Source organism: Lepisma saccharinum, chromosome 23 (assembly GCF_977018435.1).
Source record: "Lepisma saccharinum chromosome 23, izLepSacc3.1, whole genome shotgun sequence".
NCBI lineage: Eukaryota > Metazoa > Arthropoda > Insecta > Zygentoma > Lepismatidae > Lepisma > Lepisma saccharinum.
This window is the reverse complement of record NC_139251.1, coordinates 38858137-38864736: the sequence shown is the minus strand read 5'-3', so window position 1 is coordinate 38864736 and position 6600 is coordinate 38858137.

The window sequence follows — 6600 nt, the reverse complement described above, 5'->3', positions numbered from 1 at the left end:
TTTGACATTTGGTAAAACGTTTTTGTATAATTTGTTTGCAGTGAAGAGTGAAAATGTAGTGAACATGAACAGCAGCTATTACATTCGCTCATCTTGTTTATGAGCTGAAGTCTAAGTAGCTGCAAGTATTTAGAAGATTCTCTTCTCTAGACTTTAGAAAGTTCCTTCATAGGGGAGCTTCTTTATCTGTACTTTCGCTACCCCTGTTGCGACCTCCCGTTTATACAGAAATGTGTGACTTTGATGTCATCATGCAAATTCCCTTCGCATCTACATCAAAGGTCAACAGCTCCCAAGTTTTGGGAACAAATGAGAGTTTCATTGCTTCGGCCGGGGGTGGAATGTACTGTAGGCACTGTGATTGAATATTGTTCATTTTTTTGTGTGATATCATCTAAATTAATATGGAGTGTCTAAGGAATGATTTCAGTATCAGCCAATTAACACTCAAAGAGCTGTTTTAAAACATGTAGAAAAATGAAGTCTTTGTGTGATATTTATAAATTTTATATAACTTAATGATCACCTCACACACACACATAATTTAACTTAATTTAATACTGTTAATTTTTTGAAAAATGGACTTGATTTACAAAGCCCCCTGATAACCCATGAGCCCCCTCTGGAGATCAATTCTAGCTATGGGCCTGCTGGTAACCTTTCAAACTGCATTTCCCAATGTTCAAGGATACAAACCATTACATATCTACAAATTTGTTGTGTATTTATAGAGGAAAAGGTCTAAATATGGGCCCCCCCTTTTTATCTTGTCATTTTCGGAGGGAAAAAAATAAATATATCAAGCACCTGCCTTTAAATTGCATATTTATGAAGTATATACTTAAATGTAATAGCATGCTAAATTATAGGTCTCCATTTTTTTAAAAAAGAAAGCAATTTCCAAAAAATGGTAAAATGGTGTATTTCAAAATTGTGGTCTAAATATGGGCTACTAGTGGCAATATCACAAAAAAGCAAATAAAATTTAAAAAAAAAGTCATTTATCGCTAAAACATTATAAAATTCATATTTATGAATAATCTGTTGTTTTGAAAACACGCGGAATGAGAAAAATCGAAATTAAGAAAAACATCCAAATATTTGTTGAAAATGTGATCTCAACATTAGACCTCATGTCATAGCCCATATTTAGACCATCACGCTATTTTTCTTCTTCAATTTATTTTCGCTCTCTGTGGTACATATTTCACAAACAAATCATGGCATTATAAAAGCCCACATTTGTTTTATGTACCATTAATATCATAACCTATACAAAGCAGATGAGAGTTCAGAAAACGCTGAGTTAAAACATACCTGCAAAAAGTTTTCGGAGGTCGCAATTCTATAACAGCGTCCAAGGCCGAAACTAACCACCACTTTCTCTTGCGAATTGGCGCCGCAACCTTTGTTCTTGACAGATAACCAGTTCCAATAGCCTCTGCCAGTCTGCAGCACCCGGGAGCGCTGATAACTCCAAAACCCATATTTAAACCGTCGCCCATATTTAGACCTTCTCCTCTATTGTTTTGTTTGTTTTAATTGTTGTTTTAATTCCACTTTATGCACAGATAGGGTAAACGGGACAGGACCTATAGTATAAAGTGGGATCCGAAAAGTGGCGTGCCTAGGACATTCGAAGGGGAGGGTACGTATACTTTTTAGTAGTTATTAAAGCTCTCATTTTGCCACATTTCCCTGCATTTGACATTCTACTTTTTAGGAATGCTGGGATAAAGGGGGTATGACCTTCACAATCCCCGCACTAGATCCAAACCACCATACCTCCACCGGCTATCGAACCCGGGGTCCCTTGATTACAAGGCGACGACGTTTCCACTACGCTATCGGACAGGCCTGTACTTATGTTGCTGTTATCATTCATTTTTAGATTTCTGAGCACAGTGACTTTTATTGAAACATTGGAACTTTATTGGTACCCGGTGGAGGCACTTAGTAGAGGTTCGGATACTACTTTAAACTGTAGGTCCAGTCGCGATTAGGTGCATAAAATGGACTTAAAAACTCGAATCAATCAATCATTTATTTTGCACCTAATAGCTTTTAAACCGTTGTTCTTGTCCATGTGTTCTTTCTAGAATATTTATATTTGTAAAGCAATACATAATTGCTTTACATTTAAATTATCGTTGTATCTCCCCTTCCCATTACTTCAGAACAAAAATAAAGTAATTTCCCTTCACATATTGCATATTACATTTTCTTAAGAATGTTAACAAACTATATCCCACTCGTGACTCGAACGTCTGGATCGGCCACCAAACTTGTCAAGTTTATTGGAAATTGAACTTTTAAATTATATAAAGTTTTCCATAATACATACACAGTGTGTATATTTATTTCCCTATTATATTTTGGACATTCCACTATTACAAATGGTGCACATCTGCACTTTCCCAGCCACATTCACATCTCTTATTGTTCGTTACTCAAATTCTGAATAAATGTTGTTTAGTACATAAATGTCACGATCTCAGTGTTTATTAACACAATTAACTTTAATTAAGAACACAACCACAACTCAAACTGAACAAAATTTTATTTGACTTAGAGCTACATGTGGCTGTTTACGCTCGTCGCCCAGCATACAAACATAAACACAAATTAACTTTATAGCAAGGACGTATTTAGGGGGTGTCAAGGGGGTCCGGACCCCCCCCCCCTTCGAAAAATACTAAATACCAAATACTAAAATCAAATAATGAATATGTACTTCATAGCATTGTTGTACTATAACATAACCCTACAGCTCTACAGCACCTGGCGGGCCTTGGCTTACCTACCGACTGCTGGTCTCCCTCCCACACTGTTCCTCCGTCACCTGTTGTAGCGTGGAGGTCTTAGACCAGTATTGGGGTGACGGGTGATCAGCCCGACGAACCCCCAGCCGTTATTGTAGGTCTTCTTGACCAGGTTACGCTCACTCACTCGGAGCTTCCCAATTTCCTCACGATGGTGGGTTGCCACCGGCCCTATACGTAGGCCGAATAAATTCCGACCACAGCCGGATTCGAACCTACGCCGTCCCGCAGCGAACGATCTCAAGACGAGTGAACGCCTTAACCCGCTCGACTACGGAGGAGGACTGTTGCACTATAATCGATGGTTATTTATTTCCTATGAACTTGGAAGACAAGGATTATTATATTGGGATCATGCTCCTTTGAAGAACAGTACGAAAGATTTATGCACGCTACTACTTATGATAATATGCATAAAATATTAATCAGGAACACCCTTCTTTTTGTTCAATAAATATGCAATTCTTTATCTATTTGACATTAATTTCCTTGTTTTATACAAATTTGTCGATCTTAAGTACACGCAAACTAGATAATAAATATATGCCTTATATTTATATGTTTATACTATCCTTTTAAGTATCCATCTACTAATAAAAGTGCAATATTAACAAATTTAGATATTTTAATTAATATTTAATTTCATTATAATTTAATTATTTTAATTTAAATATTATTATTATTATTATTTCTGAGACACTTGGTTCAGACCCCCCCCCGAAATATATTTGTAGATACATGCCTGCTTTATAGAGTGATTATTGGGAGTTTATCAGTAAAGGTGATTACACGACTTTTCCCTCAGTTACAATTGGTTACGTGCTGGCACACTGCTGTGTGTTTTCTTCTATTCTGTTTTATCAACACGACTTCTAACCTATTTGGTAAGGAGAGACGAGGCATGGCTCTAAACACTGCGACAGAGAACTGGGTACTTCCGGGATATAGAAACTGTAAACAGCGTGATGGCGTAGTGCTTCTGATAAGAGAAAAACACCACCTCAGGTGACGTGGTTCGTATGAATACTGCGCGTTTAGTATTAGAAATTCGATTAAGCAAAGCTACCTTGGCCTTGGATTCAGGTATCTCTAATCTGTTTCGAAGGATAGCCAGTGGAAAGTTACGTGACATAAATGTAATTATAGTGAAGTGAAAGCAATGCTTCTGTCTGACACCTTAAGGTTTATCCCCCATGCATTTTAAAACACTGGGCTTCACGAGGTCGTATACAGGGTGTTTCCGGGCTGATGATACAAACTTTCAGGGATGATAGAAAAGGGCACATGTATCAATTTGAGATAAGGAATCCTGGTCCGGAAACGACTTCGTCGAAAGTTATAGGCGAAATTCGGTGCATGAAGATGTAATACTTTTATTACCTGCACAAGTTTCACAAGCTGCTACATTCATAACGGCTTCCCTGCAGGCATGACATCGTCACACAAAGTTCTGGCGTACCCGTTGGAACAACCCTGGGGTCGTTCGAACAGTGTCACAGGAAGCGAGAGTGCAGAGGATCTCTTCTCAAGAATTCTCGCTGCCTGGGTACACCAAAACTTTGTGCGACGATGTCATGCCTGCAGCGAAGCCGGGGGACGCCACTTTGAACAACTGTTATGAATGTAGCAGCTTGCGAAACTTGTGCAGGTAATAAAAGTATTATATCTTCATACACCGATTCTCGCCTATAACTTTCGACTAAGTCGTTTCAGGACCAGGGTTCGTTATCTCAAATTGAAACATGTGCCCTTCTCCATCATCCCTGAAAGTTTGTATCATCAGCCCGGAAACACCCTGTATATTGTTTTGGTACCCCAACGGCGAAAGAAACAGTAGGCAAATTGTCCACCACCATTTTAATTCGGTCTGTATTACACATTGTGATGACAATGAATTGAAATAATGACGTCAATAAGCAGAGAACAATGCGTGCTTCGAACCAACATAGTTCCATTCCTTAAAACAACACAGGATGTACAAGAATAAAAAAGGAATTAAAATAGCGGTGGACAACTTGCCTACCATATCTTTGCCGTTGACTGTACAGTTATATAACTTAGTGTTTCTACTGTTAGCAGGGGCGGCACAAAAATTTCACCCGACGAAATAATGACGAAAAATAATAGCCATATTTTTAAATACTTTTAAGTGTTACTGTTAAATAACACATTTACTGTAGGTATGTGTTTATGATGACATCGAAATAACAGTGATCTCTTAGCTTAAATTTCTATAAATGAATTTAAAATGTAGTTATTGTGTTATGCAGCAGTAACTTCAAATAATTCTTGTCAGCAATAAATATGTGCATAAAGTGGACTTAAAAATACTCAAACAAACAAACCAATAACCACGCTATTTAAAAAAAAAATAAAAACACAATGAAAAGTCAAGATAATGGTGAATACGATGAGAAATCTTAGATTCCAAATCAGAATTTCTGATTTCGGAGCGCACTTGTAACTTCTTTATCGTGCGGGTCTGAACACATTTGACACATGTTCAATGCAACATTTGAATGTATACTCCTACATTCATACTTCCTGTTATTTTTTAAATAATTTCTTGTTTGGATCAAATAATAACAACTTGAATATAAAAAGATATTTTTCATTGAATATGTGATCCCCCCCCCCAAAAAAAAAAAGGTCTGTTGCCGCCACTGAAAGTTAATGAAAATAAGATCGGCTACTCGAAAGTGGATATAGAGTTTAAGATGTGAAAATCGCAAGTTCCCTCATCAAAAATCGAATCCAAGATTGATTATTTTACTTATAAACTACCATATCAGAAGTTAGATGATCTCAACCGGCACATTACCATGCAACGGATTTACTTTAGTGAATGAATGAGTTAAAATTTCTAGGTGCGTGGGCACACATGGCCATTTTTACTCTTAAAATATTACGAGGAAAAATATCCTTATTTAAAATCATTACTTGAAAGTTAAAAGAAGAGGTGTGAAGTGCCCCTTGGGCAGGCCCGTAACCATAGAGGGAAGGGGGGGGGGGGGTCACCGCTTTTCAAAGTGGGTGTAGAAGCCTTGAAGATGAATTTCTCAGTATATTACAACTTTTTATTCAATAGGTTTAATTCTACTAAAGCAGTAAAATTAATTACCACTATGCACTATTTAAATTAAATATTTGTAGGATTTCGGGGGCTTCGTCCCCCCGAGCCCTTCCGCTGGATACGTGCCTGTCGTTGACAAAGGTTAAAAGTTGCAAAGTTGTAAAGGGACTTGCACAGGATCAACACAACAAGTTAAGATGGTAAGGGGGCACTAGAAACTTCCACATAAGACAGTGTAAAAGATCCGTGCTTATCAAAAAGCTAAAAAAAACATTAGTTAAAACACTGTCATCTTCTCCCAACATGAATGACAAGGAGTCAGAAAAATGTCTGAGGACATTAAAATAAGGATGTGCCGAACACTTAAAACAATGTCATACACGGTACAACGATGGGTCCACCTCTAATAAAGGTTATCACACTTTGGGTATTATTTCATTAGTTAATTGCAAATTGTCTGCCGTCTGACATTGTCATTTATGCATATACATCGGTAATCTTAATGCACATTTTGGGATTTCAAGTTCATATTTGCGGGAGTATTTTACTATTTTCTATGCGATTATATCAAGACGTCTTATCTCTTCAAAACAAAAAAAAAGTAACGAACTCACTTTGTTGCGGTAAAGATCCGGGTCAGATATTTACAATACGAATTAATCACACTCAGAGTTCAACTGTTCAACTCGCCAATGTGCTCTATGG